General features: G+C 43.1%; 1 protein-coding gene across 3 annotated transcripts in view; it reads right to left on the bottom strand.

Annotated features, from left to right (window-relative positions):
* Positions 1 to 18,203, bottom strand: part of PRICKLE2 (prickle planar cell polarity protein 2) — a 348,904-nt gene that overhangs the window by 166,468 nt on the left and 164,233 nt on the right. The window contains exon 1 of one of the 3 annotated variants that reach the window (XM_084765615.1): positions 1,311 to 1,599. The exons of the other annotated variants lie outside the window; for them this stretch is intronic. The gene's annotated coding sequence lies outside the window, so the exon portion shown is untranslated. Of the gene's footprint in view, positions 1 to 1,310; positions 1,600 to 18,203 lie in introns of those variants that run through there. 3 annotated transcript variants of the gene reach the window in all.

The raw sequence follows: 18,203 nt of genomic DNA, 5'->3' as shown, positions 1-18,203 counted from the left end.
GGGCCATATCTGTCTTTCTAATTACTCAACTAGCTGCCCAGATAAAAGTGTGTGCAAAGAGCAGAGAACACAAAGTCTACAAATGATACACACCATCCACGCCACTGCGAGGACAAGCCAGCCTACCAAGACAAGGCTGCTGAAGCCAAAAATCATTTAATACGGGAGGAAACGGAATTTGGCAATGCACGCATCAGACGTTACTCCAGTTTTGGAAGGCATGTCTCCCAGCTGCTTCCTCTTTACAAAATAAAACTCCATAAATAAACTCTGACCCTGTGCGCAGTACCTTTGAACATACTGCTCAGGTACAAACGAGAGAACAGATCCGGGGTGGGGAATTGCCTGGATGCATCTGTTAAATCTAACCTGCCTAGAGAACCATCGTCTCTCTCTCTCTTCGGGAATTTGGTTAAATTTCCAGGGTACAGTTGCCCAAACCCTCCAGGCTGGCAGCACTGTAGGCTGTACTATTCCTCTCTGAGTCAGCTAACAGGGTGTATGAGGTGCTCTGGGCAAACAGGACTGAGCGCCCCATTCCTGCCAACTGTCTCCAAAACAGCGCACACACACACACACACACACACACACACACACACACACACACACACACACATACACACACACACAATCCCTTGCAGGCAGCTACAAGGGCAGGAGGAGGGAGGGGACTCTTCCTACCTGGATTCAGAGAGAATACATGTACAAATTCAGAGTTGATTAATGCTATACAGCCACACCAAGGAGCCAAGAAAAGAATTTTTAAAGTCCCAGGAACACTTTCGCTTTTAGGGACTGTAAGCTCGAGGCATAAAAGGTATGTGAAAACGCATAAATAATACTGTAAAAGCGACCTTCATGGAAACACTAGGAATATTTCTGCTAGCTTAACAGAGCAAGTAGTATGTCATTAGCAGTATATACATTTTAAATACTCAAAAGAAAGGAATTATAAGCAGATAAAATACTATTTAAAAATCAAATTCCAAGAAGATTAACACCACCCCCTCCCCATTCACACACACACACACCAAGTCCTAAATGCAGTAATGTTAACCCTTTCTGGCATCTTATGAATCCCAACGGTGGTTAATAAGCTGGTGGAAGTACGGTGGGCCCCAGGGTCTCCTAGGCAGAGCCTACCACCCAGCTCCTGGATGGCAGGACCCCTCTCCCCACCCCTTCCCTCCACCTCCGGGTTACTTTCGTGCTGTCAGGCTCCTTCTTGCCCAAGGGGAACCCTGGGGCTAGAGCCTCTGCTCAGGCATGCATCCTGTCTTTCTCCCCTGTGCTGAGTGGGATCCACTTACCAGGCTCAGTCTCTGCTTGGTCCGCTTGCCTGGTCACCACTACAATCTCTGCCCCCAAGGGAAACTGCAGAGAGGCAAGAGAACCAACCGCTGGAGACCAGCGACAGGGGCAGCGGCTAAGGGTCCCCACGGGATGCTGGCCGCCAGTGGTGCAGAGCCTGAGAGGGCCCTGCAGGGATTGCTGGCGAAAGTGAGGACATTGCCGGGGCAGCAGCTGCTCCAGGAGCAAGCAGCTCTGGATCCTGGAAATTTTCAGCTCCTGGGAGAGAAGCTCTCCAGACTGCTTAAAGAAACGCTGCCCCACCTCCTCATGACGCTCATTGGTGAAACTCCCCAGCCGCGGGCCAATCGTAGCCCTGTTCCCAAATTGAGATTTAAATCTAAGGGAGCTATTGCTTTAAAATTAGAAAGCGCCTAAGAGCACTCAAACCCCCTAGCGAAGCTGGACACAGGCAACATCAGCCCAGTGTGCATAGGTGCTGTTGGTAGCAGAAAAGGCAGATGGCAAGCGCAGTACCTAAAAAGGCACCCTAGGCCAAGTTCCTCAACCCTGACTACTTCCTCACGTAACTCCAGGGGTCCTTCCATGGGTACAATGCACATGAGGAAAGCCTTCCTTTGGGGGAATCAGTGTGCTCCCCAAGTCTCTGCTCAGTCTACTTTCCGGCCCTCTGCACACTTTTACTTTTTTCCCCTGAACCTGTGCATGGCATTGCACCAGGGTAAAAGTTTTACATCCATCAACACAGCGTCTCTTTCCCTGCCCGTTACGCAACGAGCAATATTTGTTGATTGAATAAGGGATAAACAGTGAAGCGCGGCTGCAGTTGACATGCCAATACAACTGTTGATTAAGAAGCAGCAGTCACCAACTAAGTGTTTATTTCAGCATTCACATCGTCTCCAGCCTTTCATAGTTAACTTGGGCCCATGTTGCCTCTCAGCAATGCAGTCACTTTCTCTACTTTGGGAAGTGTAAAGTACCCCACAGCAGGATTCCAGAGGATGCCAGCAGAGGCATAGACAGATGACTCCAGTGGCAAAGCCTGTCCTTACTACAGGGCTTAAGTAGAGAATCTAGAGGAGGAGGCAAGGTCTGACTGCTGGTTTTTCTTCCTGGAAAACGGTCACTCCTAAGATGGAAAGGAAATAAGGATGGATTGGTGGCAGGCCACCTGTGCCTGGTCATCTTGGGATGATCAGTGAGAGATGACCACACGGAACTCACAACAGAGCAGAATGGGAGGAGTGGAAAGCAGACAGATAAATAAAGGCAATTACATCAGATGACGCACAAGGCAAGGCACAGCCATAGGCGAGTTGCTATAATATGAACACAACTATTCCATACCAGGGAACTTGGTGCATAAACCATATGATGGAACACTGTGTAGTTATGAGAAAAAAGGAAGCAGAGCTAAAGGCATCAATTGTGAATGAAGTGAATTTCAAATGAACTGTTGTGTATATAGCTCAGAGAGTAAAATGTATACGTGTTGGCATAAACAAACCTTCAAGTTTTGTGCATATAGATGCATATTATACATGCACAAAATGATTCTAGAGATACGCTTAAGAAAATGGCAAAAGCTCGTATTTCTAACAAAGTGTTTCAAAAGCTGAACAGACTCCAGATGGAAAGAAGATTAATATTTCAATACATATTCCTGTGTTAGATGACAAAAGCGACAGCTGGGGGAATGCAACTTTTCTCAAATATCTAGACATGTCACAGGTATGCCCAGCCTTTTGACGTTGCGACACAACACTGCCACCTACAAAAGTCACGCTCAAGAACCTTGCAATCAAATCACAAAGAACCACCCTCCTTATTCTCATCTCTACATTATGATTTTGGTTTGGGTTTAGTTGTAGTTTTTCTGGGGTACATGCAGCCCCTGGGCCATGGGTCAGATGCTCCTGTCAACTAGATGACAAAAATTCTTTTGTGTTCTCAGCTAATGAGAACCAGGAAGCACTCCTGGGGGAGAATAACCAAATAACCTTGAAGCCTGTGAGAAACACCACAGCTAGGGCTACGGATGTGAGGTAGAAGGGCAGTGGCTGTCTTGGCTCTTTGGGGGCTGTGATGATCATCACCATCAACCTTGCGGGATCTAGAACATCTTACGAGACCAGCTGCTGGCCATATCTGCGAAGGGCTGCCTAGACTGTGTTAGATTTTGTCCTTGTCTGTGAGGAGGCAGCTTGATTCAGGTAAGAGGACTCAACTTAGATAGGGTGGGTCTATCATCCCTAGACACAGGTCCTGGGCTGCATACAGAAGAGAAAGCTGGCTGAGCATCAGTATTCGTTGCTCTTTGCTTTCTGACTGCAGAAGCTCCTAGGACCAGCTTCTGGGACCAGACCCTCCCACCGTTATGGACGGAATCTTCAAACTATAAAACCAAAACAAGGCCCTTCCCTCAAAGTTGCTTCGTTGTTGTTGTTGTTGTTGTTGTTGTTGTTTTTCAGGGTACCTTACCACAGAAACAGAAAAAGCAACAAAGACAGGCCTGGACTTTAATGACCATGCAAGAGACGGACACATCTTCCAGAAAGGCTCACTAAGGGCTTCACATGCAATGAACACAGAGATGAAAGACTACCAACCAGGCTAGTGAATCCCTGTTTCTGTATGGCATCTTGGTGAGAGGAGAAAGTTTACCCCCAAATTAGGAGCCTGAGGCCCGTGGCATTAAGGAATTTGGAGTGCGAAAAATAAAAGGCCGAATCAGGGATTTTTGAAGGGAAACTAACATCAAATCTCTTGTTCATGAAATGCCAAGAAAACTCCACACAAGCAAAATTAAAAAAAAAAAAATGCCTTTAGGGATCTAGCTCTCAAATCCGGGCTATGTGCAGATAAGGAAAGCATTAGTTCCTCCTGGAAAACCCCACAGCATCCAAGGACCTAACAAAGCCGCATGTCAGCCCACAGAGAACCGGAGACGCAGAGCCAGAGGTCATAAGACAATGTGCACAAGAGCATAAGAAACTGGGCAGAGGAGTGAGCTGAAGACATAACGGCGCCAAGAATGTTTCAGGCATTAATAAAACTGACAAATCATCACCTTCAAGAGGGAGGGTGATTCTCAAACAAGAGAGAGAGAGAGAGAGAGAGAGAGAGAGAGAGAACATTCACATGTATTAATCATTCATATAACAACAGTAAGTTTAAAAAAAAAACAGAAGTAGGAAAAACTGAAGCTGTTTTATAATGCAGTGTCAAGGTGAGTGAAGGTGCCCAGCAGGCAGGAGACGGTCCGTGGCTGCAGCTCCACATGTGGGGCTGGAACACATTTCCCCACTCTCGCTCACCTACAAATACCAAAGGACAGCAGGCTCTCCTTCCTGTACTTCCTGTATGGTATCCGGGTACCAGGGCAAAGTGGCAGAGATATTCTAGGGAGGATGAATACGGTCAGCCACTGAACAAAAACAGCAAAAGGACACAAGAGAAAGAAAGCAACAGCACGAAACCAGAGCTCCGCCATTGACAGCCTTGCTTGCCCTGGGTCCTTTCGGAGAAAAGGACACGTCTAAGGGATCGCAGACAGAGGAAGGTCATCTTGCCAGCCCTGCAGGCAAAGGCAGCCCAGAGAAGGCTCCTTAAAGGAAATGCCAGGTTGGTATATTTGGGGAACACTTCATTGTGGGGCCTGGCTTGGGACCCCAGTATAGGCATTTACTATCTTCCGAGTTTTGCTGAGTCATGTGACTTTGCTAAGCTCCACTTACCTTTAAAATGGAATTCATAGTACTGTCTTGGGGTTGTTTTTAACTTTAGGAGACTATATACAAAACATTGAGCAGAGCACCTGGCCTGTACAACTTATTTTTATTAAAAATTTATTAAATATTATTATTACATAAACACCACTGACTGGGTAGAAAAGAAAATGTTTTCTGTTTGCAAAGATATATTCTTCTAACAGCTAGAGAGGAGAGGCTTCATCCTATTTTCACAAACCTATGCTGAGAAGTGGAAAATGCTTACTGAGCAGCAATCTTCTAGAAGCAAGGTTATGATGGCATCAACCTCAGAGTCCTTCCCATGACAGAACCATAAACTAACCCTCAAAATACGTGGCAAGGGCTGCATAGGTTTGACTTCAAGGAAGTGATTTTCTGCTTTGTCTGAAGCTGAAAAGCTAACTTAATTCTCTCAGTCATTAAATCTTCTAGCTCCCACTACTGAGCAAAGCGGCGGTGTTCAGAATCGAGTCAGGGAAGGACACGATGCATGCTCTACAGTACTGCCCTCAGACGTTCTGGAACTACAAGGACAAAGGATGGAAAGGAGATGCTCAGGCGCAGCCAATAGTGCCATGTGGCTAGACAGGCAACGGTGCAGTCTGGAGGAAGGGGCTGAGTTAATGCTGATGGCATTTAAAGCAGTAACTTTCGTGCCTGTTCTTTGACAATGCACTGAACTCTGAAGTCTCATGGAGGGGAGAGATTGGCAAGGACATCTTCTTCTTATTCATTCTTTCACGCAGCACCTAATGGGTACGCATACAATGTCACAATGTTACAATGAGAGAGGATGCAGGGGCAGGGGGAGGGGGCGAGGATAGGTAAAACCAGAAACATGAAGAAAATATGGTACTTGCCTACAGAGAGCATGGTGCGCTGAAATCTGAGATCATCACTTTAATATGGTCACCTCCACCTACATTCTTTTGTGCCATCCAATGGCTTCTCCAACTTCTGTAAACCATCTCTGCTATGTTTTAGCATTTAAACAATACTTTTTTCAGAATGGCAATCAGATTTCACCTCTTAGGTAATAATTCCGACTGATCAGTAGTAGCTTCCTGGCGTGCTGACTTAACAAGAAATTGGAGGGTATATTCTGACAGGAATATGTGCTCTGATTGATTAGTGATGTTTGTCATGTTACTGGATAAGGAGTCACACAGCCCCTCTAAAATTCCCAGATAGCCCAATCATCTCAGCTCTCAGATGAGAAAACAGAACTGATCTTTCTTCTTGTAGCATTTTCAACTCAGCAACATTAGCAGAGGTAATCAAGAACTAATCTAAAGTGTGTGTGTGTGTGTGTGTGTGTGTGTGTAAGAGAGAGAGAGAGAGAGAGAGAGAGAGAGAGAGAGAGAGAGAGACAGACAGACAGACAGACAGACAGACAGACAGACAGAACTTGGAATTTTCTGATGGACTTTTAATGGATCTTTCTGATGAACTCAAATCCTTCTAAGTTTTTATATTTTGTGACAAAATGACTAAAGGTAAAACTTCCAATTCTGATTCCCTCCCGGAGCTATATAGTACATATACAGCTACACACACACACACACACACACACACACACACACACACACTATATTAAATACCTATAATATGAGGATGTTTGAGGATTTAAAGTGCGTGAGGGAGAAGTAATTAAGTGGGCATATTCCAGAAACACAAATGAATACACAAACCAGCAAATAACACGGTACTTAAGGAAGGACAAAAGTTTTCATTGAGCTATTCCATTAAACGCTATAGATATTATCAGCCAAACAAGGAAAAGAAAAGCTGTTATTTATTTTCATACAGATATTGTATATCCTCGGGGTTCTGTAACACTATCTATAGAGATAGGGCCTGTCCCTGTTAGGCCGTCCTACTCTCAGTCAACACTCACAACCATCACCCACCCAGACACAAAGAAGCCAGGTTCACTGCTGCAAGGGACAGAGTGGTACAAATGACAACAGATAAGCAGTGAGCCCGACCTCGGACTGATTCAGATACAAAGAACAAATTGTAGCATTTGATTAATATGCCAGCTCTTCTGTCATGCCAACTGCAAAATGAACTTTATGGAAAACTAGCTCCTTGAGAAACAGGTCTAATTAATTCAGTTACATAAACACCAGTGAATATGGGGGAGGGGAAGCGGAGAGAGCCAGTGAGCAAGAGAGAGAGTGCACAGAGGACAGCAAGGGTGAAAGAAAGCCAAGAGGCAATGGATGAGGAGGAGGCTTTGGGATACTGTGACACTTCAAAAGCTATGCTCTGACTTAAGATGACATAAGAAGAACATATTTATACTTTGATAGGATCCACTGTGGGTAATGTAGGTCAGTTAGCAGATGACCCCTGGACCCAGTGAGATGGCTCAGTAGGTAAAGGCACTTGCCTGACAACCTGAGTTTGATGCCCAGACTCTCCTACAAGTTGTCTCCAACTTGTATTCAACATGCATCTGTGCCAAACATGCTACATGTGTGTGCACATGGACACACACACACATATTAAATCAATAAAATATTTTTTAAGATGGTCTATGGCAAACAACTCTGCAGTCTGCACACTGCTAAGACTAGACCCCCTCCTAACTGCTTTCATAATACTGAAAAGTTTTCTACACAATATGTTTTACTAAGTACCGTGTTCATGATACATATATGTTATACCTTCATTAAATGACTTTATAATAAATTGTGACACACCTAGGTATTAGACTGCTCAATAATCAGTAATTCAGATGCAACCAAAAAGTAAATTTGAAATGCATCATGCAAAGCTAAAGCAGACAGACTCCAAAAGCTACAACCTTCCTGATGTTTCTATCGTATGGTAAACCGGAAAAGGAAGAATTACTGACCAACTAGAAGGTGGATCAGTAGTTCCCAAGATCTGGCAAGAGAGGTGATATTAAGTAACACGAAAATTTTTGGGTAAGAGATAGGACTGATTTATAAGCTGGTTGTAAGGACAGCTAAATTGTCAAAGCTAACGAAATTGTGAGCCTGAATCAATTTTGCTATTTGAAATACAAATCAATCAAAACTTTACTCCTTCCCCCCACCAAAGACAGAACCATTTCCAGTTACCACTTTGGTTTTCATTTTTCCTGTATTGAATACTTTTCTGTTATCTCATTCATTTTTTACAAAGATCATTAAAAATGACAAAGACGTAAATAAATGTTTAAGAAAACCAACTAGTTACGAACGAGGAACGACGGACTGGCAAAGGCTATGAAGTTGCTCCTTCCACATCCGAAGAGAGAAGGTGTTTTGGAACTCTAGCCTCCAGCGACATTTACTACTTTTTGAAATAATGTCAAGATTTAGAAGCCCAGTGTTCCTTGAGCGACGTATAATGATGCCAGTTAAGGAACGTTCTGGAACGGTCACACCTTCCTCCCCCGCCTCGCACCATGGGAAACTGTACTACACAATGGAAACTTGAGGGGGAAGAAACGGCGTTCACAGCTTTCCTAGTACTTAATGCAGTAGCCACTTCATCCTTAAAACGAACAGAAACTCTTGTAGTATAGCCACACTTCATCCTCTAGGCCGCAAGTTCCTAAGGCTGCTCAGCTCATCCCAGGACAGCTGGTCCTTCATTTAGCCCATCCATGCTGGGAACTGGCAGCCATCCCTCTCCTAGTTATGGATCCTAGTATGCAAGTTCATCTTTTCTCTACCAGCATCGTTCACAACCTAAGTCTTGACTTCTCTCAATCTGCTGCTTGTGGGACACAGGTTCAGATCTTCTGACCAACCCAGTCATTGCTGGGTGAGATGTAATTATGTTTAGAAAGCATGCAAGCTTTTCAAAGAAACATACATAGAAACTTAAGTCTAAAGTAACATGACAGCTGGAGACTGGCTTTGGTGTACTTAGGAAGGTGGAGGAAGGGCAAGGAGGAGAGAGCATGGTTATCCAACAGAGCAAGGGCCAGAGACGAGAGTTCTGACAATTCTTTATCATGGAATTGTAAACTATTAATAACAAGACACACTAAAATCACATTATTTCGAGTATGAAGCTTTTGCTTTTAGGTTTGTTTCTAAGGCCATCTAGAATCAGTGCTCCTGACTTTACCAGCCAGTTTACGTACAGCAGTTAGCATATCTCAATTAATATGGCTCAGGTAATTAAAATGTTGAGGGTTATGTCTCTAAATTATTTATGCCAAAGAAAAAAATGAATGTGGGCAACACTGATAGCCTGAACTTGTAAGCTATGGAGGGGACAACTGTCTTAGGCAACATGGAAATTACCAGGCTGCAAAAAGGCATCATTTAACCCCTTAGCAAATTCTGCCAGTGAGACCAACAGGAGGACTACAAGCTGCAAGACTGAAGACTTGGGAAGGAGAATTCTCACTTAGAGGCTATATTCGTGTGTGTGTGTGTGTGTGTGTGTGTGTGTGTGTGTGTGTGTGTGTTTGTATGTGTGTGTATGTATGTGTGTATGTGTGTGTATGTATGTATGTGTATGTATGTGTGTGTGTATGTGTGTGTGTATGTATGTGTATGTGTGTGTGTGTGTATGTATGTGTGTGTGTATGTGTATGTTTGTGTAGTGGCGAATGCCTGCCAGCTATGGCACAGTCCATGTCTAGGTCCACAGCACATTACAGTAATGACCACAGCACTCAGCAGCAGGCCCCAGACCACGCCCCTGAATAGTTCCCAGTGAACCTTTCTCTGGAAGGAAGCCCTGACTGATCCAATGGCCTGAAAAGAAAAATCTTTTTCTTTCCTGTACAACTAAAAGGACTGAGTCATCTTTCTTCACCTATGCTTACAGCCAACTTGCCGTTGGATAAAAATTACTTTTAAATATAGAAAATAAAAGAGAACAAAGAAGGGTAGAGAGAGAGAAATACACACTCAAGTCTTCTCTGCCCATCACTTTCAGACATCATCACATTTTCAGGGCTATTCTGCCTGCATTTCTGGAAGGTCTAAATGCTAAGTGTTGTGGCACTCACTCACACAGCAGCTCTCTCTGAAGATGCCCCTGGAGCAGAGAGGAGAGGCACCAGTTCAGTTTTCTCTGTGGCAGGCTCCCAGGTCTGTTCTTTCTCAAGTCTGTCTGGGGCCTCTTCTCCTCTCAGCACCTCTACTTTGCAAGGGTAACTGCATTCTCCCTCTTCTCCAAGGCACACACCCACCTTTCATTTTTTTTCAAGACAGGGTTTCTTTGTATAGCCCGGGCTGGTTCCAGAACTCGCTCTGTAGACCAGGCTGGCCTCGAACTCACAGATCTGCCTGCTTCTGCCCCAGAGTGCTGGGATTAAATGTGTGCACCAAGACCGCCTGCTCCAAGGCATCTCTCCCCCTCTGCCAGGCACTGTTCTAGCTGTGGCTCTTTTCTGTAAACTGAACATATTGAACCTCTACCTGTACTGGCCTTAGTTTCTACAGTGATACAAAAGGACAAGAAACAAAACAAAGCGGGACGAGGGTGCGGAAAGGATGGAGTAGACGTGGCTGAACTCAGAGCTTGGTTCTGGCCCAGGAAGTTGCCCTAAGTTTCATTTTCATGTGAATAAATGGCCTGCAGGATATGTCCAGCCTCGAAATCTACAGACCAAAGCTTAACCTTCCCACTCAAATCTGATACGTCATCATCTTCCCTTCGATTTCCTTCCTTAAGGGAGCCAATTTACCCGGACTCCCAAGAAGACAGACACCAGACGCTATTTTCAACCCCTCTCTACAGCAGCATAGCTCCACGACGCCCCTGAATACTGTTTGCTTCTCAGTTCCTGCTGTTGTGCCCTATTCTAGGCACAATCATCTTTTTTTCTAGACTTTGGTACCAGCCTGTCTAAGAGGAGTCCCACAGGAAGTCTTGCCTCTTCTCCCTTCAGCCAATCCCAATCCAGCTGTACGCACCGTGGCTATAGCCATCACATTACGCAGCTCTGTGAATATATCAATACCAACTCTCCAATGTCCCCAGTCCTTAACCTTGATGTTTGTGCTCAGCTGTCCTCTGTGCAGTTCTTCTGCATTGTTTCTCCTCTTACTGTGGCTATCTGAAACACAGAGCAGCCCCTAAGTAATGCCTCCCTTCACTCTAGAAAACCCATTGAGCCCTATATATGGGGAAAACACAATTGCCAGGATGCTGCCAGGCACTCAGGAAGTATCTAACAAATATCTCCTGCATAAATGAATGTCAATTTACAAATGTAATAAAAATATCTAACGAATGGAGTCTATGGAACCAATCAATTCACAAGGCTGTGGTCAATCTCTTCCTTGAAGTTTCAGAATCCTGCCCCACCCCCACCCCCGCCCGCGTCTTAGATGAGCTAAGGCTTTGAAGGAAGAAATTCCATGCCTGGGGCAGCTCATCTATTCTCTCTGAGCCTCAGGTTCCTCACTTATTAAAGGAAAATGATAAGTTCTGCTTCCTGGTGTTGCTATGATTTGAAACTGAGAAAGAATTGGAAGAGCCGGCCTAGCGTCATATGCAAAGTGTCACAGCACCTCTGCAAATGGTGACTGTGCAAGTTCAGGTGGGAAATGCTGAGCCTGGGTGGCATTCCCCAGAGGGCATAGCTTCAGGGAGAAGATGAGGGAGCTAAGGCAGTGTGCACCTCTATATCCAATCCCCTCCTTTCCGGTAAAGATCTCGCACTGTTGGACTTGCCATTCTGTTTTTATTCTGAGTTCATTTAGCTTTAAGATCGCAGTCTTTATTTTAATACACACTGCATTTTAACAAGTAGGTCAAAGCCATTTTATACTTGCAATATGATTACCATAGTAATCGCTGTATTTTATAGCCTGCAAAATGCTCCCAGGGAGACCAACAGGGACAGCTACAGTTTGTAACAAAAATAATAATTTCAGCTCTGCAGAATAAGCTCCTCTTAAAAACTCTCTTGTTGCAAGTATTAATTTTTGAGGCTCCCACAATATTTGGAAGCAGCAACACTAATGACCAACCAAAGGCATACTCAAGAGCAGTTAATTTCAGTGGCTTTACGTTTTAGAGAGATGATAACAATAATAATGACAATAACAATCGTGGCTAACGCTTGTGTAGTGTTTGAAAGGGAAGGTCTGCAAAGCGCTTTGCACAGGTCCCTTTCTTGCACTTAAGTTCCTTAGTTGTTCCTTCCTCTGCGACTGGATTTGACTCTGACTTGCTCTGACCAATTGGGTGTCGGCAAATGTGACAGCAAAAGAGGCTTGTAAGGCCATTCTGCGTTTGAGCCTTACTGTTTTGGTGATGAGGCTAATATTGTGACTCCAGCCACATGTTCAATCTGTCATCGCATAATACAAAGGAGCAAAGCCACTCTCGACTATCCATCTCTAGCCCAAGTAGCCCAGGACTGTTCGATCAAAATCATCAGTTAAATTTCAGGGTGCTTTGTTACACAGCATCAGCTAACTGATGCAGTGTTTACATTGTGTCAGATAGCCTTCAAAGAACGTTGCCTAAGTTAATCTATTTATTCTTGTACAGCAACTCGTTGGGGGATGATACTATCATTTAGCACATAAATGGGGGAATTTAAATACACAGAGATCTGGTGATTTTTGCCCAGTGTCACATGGCTACAATGTAGGGGAACCAGATTTTGAGCTCAGGCAGTCTCTGGTCTGGAGCAATGATTTTAAACCAGACAACACTGACTGCTGCACTTACTTTTGTCTTAAGAACATTTATTTTGAGGAGTGAGGAGATTGCTCAGGGGGTAAAGTGCTTGTCATGCCAAGTGCAAAGACCTTAATTTGAAGCCACCAAATATATGCAAAGCCAGGCAAAGTAGTACATGTGTTTAAGCCTAGTGCTCCTATGGCCAGATGGGAGGGGTGACAGGAGAATCCCTGGAAAGTCATAGGCCAGCTCGCCTGGTACACACAGAGGTGGGGAACAAAGAGATTGCCACAAACAAAACAGAAAGCAAGGAACTTGTACCCAAGTTTGCCTTGTTACCTCCACATGCAAACCATGGCACACTCATTCCTGTATGCATGTGTACAACACACACACACACACACACACACACACACACACACACTTCATTTTCCATGACATTATGAAAACATAACATAACACAAACAATTATTCCACTTAGCAAGACCACAAAATACTATTTCTCAAAAGAAATCTCATAAAAATACCACCCCAAAAGTAGATCAAAATATTCCCAATCATCCATAGACCAAATTCCATTTAAAAATTCTATCACATATCACTTTTAGGATGAACTTTGAAAATACAAGATGAAAAATAATCTTCAACTGGATTTTAATAAGTTAAAAAACCTTATTAAATTCCTCAATTTATCATCTATTTCATTTCAATTAACTCACAAAAGCAATACAAGCATTTGAAATTCCAGGCATATGTACATAAAAGTCACTCTCTCCTCCCAGTCATCACCTTTACTTTATGAATGTCACAAACTATTAGCAACCTAAAGTGTATCTCTTTATGATTGCCCTTTAATTATGCAAACGCTATTAAAGGTCTACCAGAATACCCTGCTTGAAAATTGAATGCTAAAAAAAATCAGTTGACTAAGCTTAATAGCATAGTTAAACTGCCTTGTAAATATATACATATGTGTATATATATATATATATATATATATATATATATATATATATATCTGTATACAAGCCTTTAAGTTCATTATAATCAAATACCTAAACTAATCATATTATAATTATCAAAAGTGACACTTATCCCTTCATTTATTCACATGAAACAAAAAAAGTAAGTTATGCAACACATTTACAGAAGCCAGTTTTATAGCTCATTGGGGCCTAAAACAGAATTCTTATTATTCTTATTTATCTAATTCTTAAAAGTTTTACTATATTTTCAAACTAAACCCAAGTACTCAGAATGACCACACTAGATGTAATATTTTTTTTAAACCACAAACAATCAAAACAACAAGAACAGAAAGCCTAGCACTTGCACAAGTACAAAGGTGAGATGCCGCATAGTGCGGCTGTGTGGGATAAACTCTCTTAGAAGGCACGGCTACTGACATACATACTACATGCCACGGGATGCCAACTTCTACTCAAAGGGCAGGGTCATAGAAAGACAACATGTCTCTCAGAAAAAGCAAAGACGTCTAATTGTCATTTTTTTCCTACTTCAAATATTGTTACTAGAATCAAAAGATTTTGCCCTTTACACCTAAAATTCTAACATGCCACAAAAAGGTAAGCCCCAGTAGAAGAAACAATATTCTCCCATCTGCTGGCCTATTCTCCTCATTCTTAGCTATATATTTTAGAGACAGTCTGATTAAAGCATGTGATTGATGTAAATGTCAATACTAGAAGAGCAGGTGACCCTCCCTGATCATTCTGTGTGGATAAGATGGGCATAAAGGTAGCGTACTAAACTTTCCATTATAGATAACGCTCTATACTTCTGAAAGGGCACTAAAGCCCTATTACAACACATGCTATTGCTGGTGAGTTATATGTGAATACACACACATATAGATTTATACTTATATACATATATGATAGTCATAGATGCATTTGTTACAATACATTTTCTTTTCTTTACTTTTTTATTCACTTTACATCCCTATTACAGCCATCTCCCTCCTCTCCTCCTGGTCCTCCCTCACATCTTCTTTCCTCTTTCTCTCCTGCCCTTCTCTTTAGAAAAGGGGATCCTTCCCCACCAACCCATACCGGCACATCAATTCACATCAGGACTAAACAGATCCTCTTCTGCCCTCTGAGGCCCAACAAGGTAGCCCAACTAGGGGAGAGTAATCCCAAAAGCAGGCAAGAGAGTGCATGTCAGAGACAGCACCGGCTCTAATTGCTAGGGGACCCTCATGAGGACCAAGCAGCCTATCAGCTACATATGTGTAGGTCAGCCAATGCATGTTCTTTGATTGGTGGTTCAGTCTCTGTGAGCTTCCATGGTCCCCAGTTAGTTGATTCTGTTAGTCTTGTAGAGTTCTTGTCCCCTTCAGGTCCCTTTATCCTTCTCCCAACTCTTCCACAAGGCTCGCCAAGCTCTGCCTAAAGCTTGGCTGTGGGTCTTTACATCTGCTTCAATCTGCTGCTGGATGGGACCTCTCAGAGGAGAGTTATGCTAGTTTCCTGTCTGCAAGCATAGCAGAATATTGCTAACAGCGTCAGGTGAGTCTCAAGAGGGGCCAGTCATTGTTCGGACCTTCCCTCAATCTCTGTTCCATCTCTACTCCTGCACACCTTGTCGGCAGAGTAAATTTTTGGTCAAAGTTTCTGTGGGTAGGTCGGTGTCCTACTCCTCTTACTGGAAGTCCTGCCTAGACGCAGGAGGTGGTCACTTCAGCCTTCATATCCCACAGGGCTAGAAGTCTCAGCTGGAGTCATCGCACATCCTCCCGGGCGCCTACCCCGTTGTAGGTCTCCAGCTTGTCCCAGAGATACCCGCCCCCCATTGGTTTCTCTTCTCTCTCCCGGTTCTCTCACCTCCCACCCACCATGTTCCCCACCCTCCTTTCCCTTCCCACCCCCTCTCTCTCTCCCAGTTCTCTCTCTTCATTTACTTCTGATGTCTATTTTATCTGCCCTTCTGAGGGAGATTCAAGCATCCTCCCTTGGACTCTCCTAGTTACTTGGCTTCTTTGGGTCCATTATGTGTTTCCTTAAAGTCACAAGCCATAGTCTTCAATTTGAATATATAAAAGATGATGGCAAAACAAAACAAAACAAACCCACATTGATATAGGAGAGCCAGCACGGAGCCTTTTGTTTTTCCTACTTCATCCAGTTAATTCATACTTACCATATACCAGGTCAAGGAACAGGTCGTATAAATGCAAAGTGAACAAAAAATATAGCAGAATAGAAAATAAAACCAGGAGAATAGACAAGTTTAAAAAAACATTGTAAAGTTGCTGAGGTTTCCTCCTTCTGTCCAAGTCTAATGAGACCCCATGTGATGAGATTTCACTGCCTCTGTTCATTTATGAAATGCTCCTGTGTGGCAGGTACTGTCATAGTGCTAGAAGTCAAGAAGTGTTGTATGTCTGAGAGGCTATACTGCTTTCTCCACGGACTCGCTAATCAATAGGCACGCATGAGTGATAACATGGTAGAACAGTGATTAAGAAAAGAGAATATCCAATGATTATTTTTGTTTTCCACCATGAACTGGGTGTAGTACACATCTGTAATCCCAAGTCTCAGGGAGAAGGCAAGCTAGAAGGATAACAAGGTTCAAGACCAGCCTGGGCTATATAACAAAACTCTGTATCAAACAATGACAACACGTGGATCGGGGAAATTAACATCTTACCAAAAGCAATTTACAGATTCAATGTAATCCCTATCAAAATACCTACACAATATTTTAAAGGCATTGCAAGATCAATTCTCAACTTCATATAGAAAAACAAAAAACTCAGAATAGCAAAAACAATCCTATACAATAAAAGATCCTCAGGAGGAATTTCCATACTCGATCTTAAGCTGTACTATAGAGCAACAAGGAATTAAAACAGCATGGTACTGGCACAACCACAATAGGCTGGTTGATTAATGGAATCGAGTCAAAGACCCAAAAATGAATCCATACACATATGGTCACTTGATTTTTGACAAAGAAGCCAAATCTATCTATTCAATGGAAAAAGGATAGCATATTTAACAAATGGTACTGGTCTAACTGGATGGTTACATGTAGAAAAATGCAATTGGACCCATATTTGTCACCATGCACAAAACTCAAGCCCAAGTGTATTAAGAGCCTCAACATAAAAACTGAGACACAAAATCTGTTAGAAGATAAAGTGGGGAAGAGCCTGAACACATTAGCACAGGAGACAACTTCCTGAACAGAACACCAACAGCCCAGGCCTTAAGGTCAACAATTAATAAATGGAACTTCATGAGGTTGAGAAACTTCTGTAAGGCAGGACACACTGTCAACAAAAGAAAGCAACAGCCTACAGACTGGGAAAAGATCTTCACCAACCCTACATCTGACAAAGGTCTAATATCCAAAATATATAAAGTACTCAAGAAAGTAAACACCACCAAACCAAGTAACCCAATTGAGAAATGGGGCTCAGAACTAAACAGAGAATTCTCAACAGAGGAATATCGAATGGCTGAGAAACACTTAAAGAAATGCTCAACCTCCTTAGTCATCAGAGAAATGCAAATCAAAATGACTCTGAGATTCCATCTTACACCCATCAGAATGGCTAAGATAAAAAATTCAAGTGACACCACATGCTGGCGAGGATGTGGAGAAAGAGGAACACTCCTTCATTGTTGGTGGGAATGCAAACTTGTACAACCACTTTGGAAATCTATCTGGTGCTTTCTCAGAAAACTGGGAATAGGGCTTCCTCAAGACCCAGCTATTCCACTCCTTAGAATATACCCAGAAAATGTTGCACCACACAACAGGGACATATACTCAACCACGTTGATAGCAGCCTTATTCATAATAGCCAGAACATGGAAACAGACTAAGTGTCCCTCAGTTGAAGAATGGATAAAAAAAAAACTGTGGTACATTTACACTATGGAATACTACTTAGCTATTAAAAAACAAGGAAATCCCGAAATTTGTGGACAAATGGATGGGACTAGAAATGATCATAATGAGTGAGTTAACCCAGAAGCAGAAAGACTTACATGGTATATACTCACTTATAATTGGGCACTAGCCCAAAAGGCATGTCCCATGAAAGTTTTCACTTACCAGGAGATTGGGATAGATGTGAGGACATCATACTGAGACTCTGGGTAAGAGAAATATAGGAGATGGGGAAATAGAAGGACCCAGAGTGTCCCAGATACCTACAAGAAGAACATTGTGATGGGTGGATCGGGGCACAGGGCGGTCTGCTCAAACTATTCTACTAATCAAGGACAATACAAGTAGAGTGGGGACTGACTCTGACATGAACTCTGGTGCTCCATATTTGACCTTGGTGGGGAGACCTGATGGCACTCAAAGAAAGAATAAGCAGGCTACCAAGATGAGACTTGATGGTCTATGACCATATAGTGGGGGAGTAGGTCCCCTTCAGTCTTAGACCTAGGGGAGGGGAATAGGGTGAAAGTGGGAGGGAGGTAGGATCGGAAGGATACAAGTGATGGGATAACAACTGAGTTGTAATCTGAA

Source organism: Acomys minous (genome assembly GCF_964271855.1).
Source record: "Acomys minous genome assembly, chromosome: 17".
NCBI classification, from domain to species: Eukaryota; Metazoa; Chordata; class Mammalia; order Rodentia; family Muridae; genus Acomys; species Acomys minous.
The sequence above is the reverse complement of the archived record's forward strand: the minus strand, read 5'-3'. Positions and strand labels throughout refer to the sequence as shown.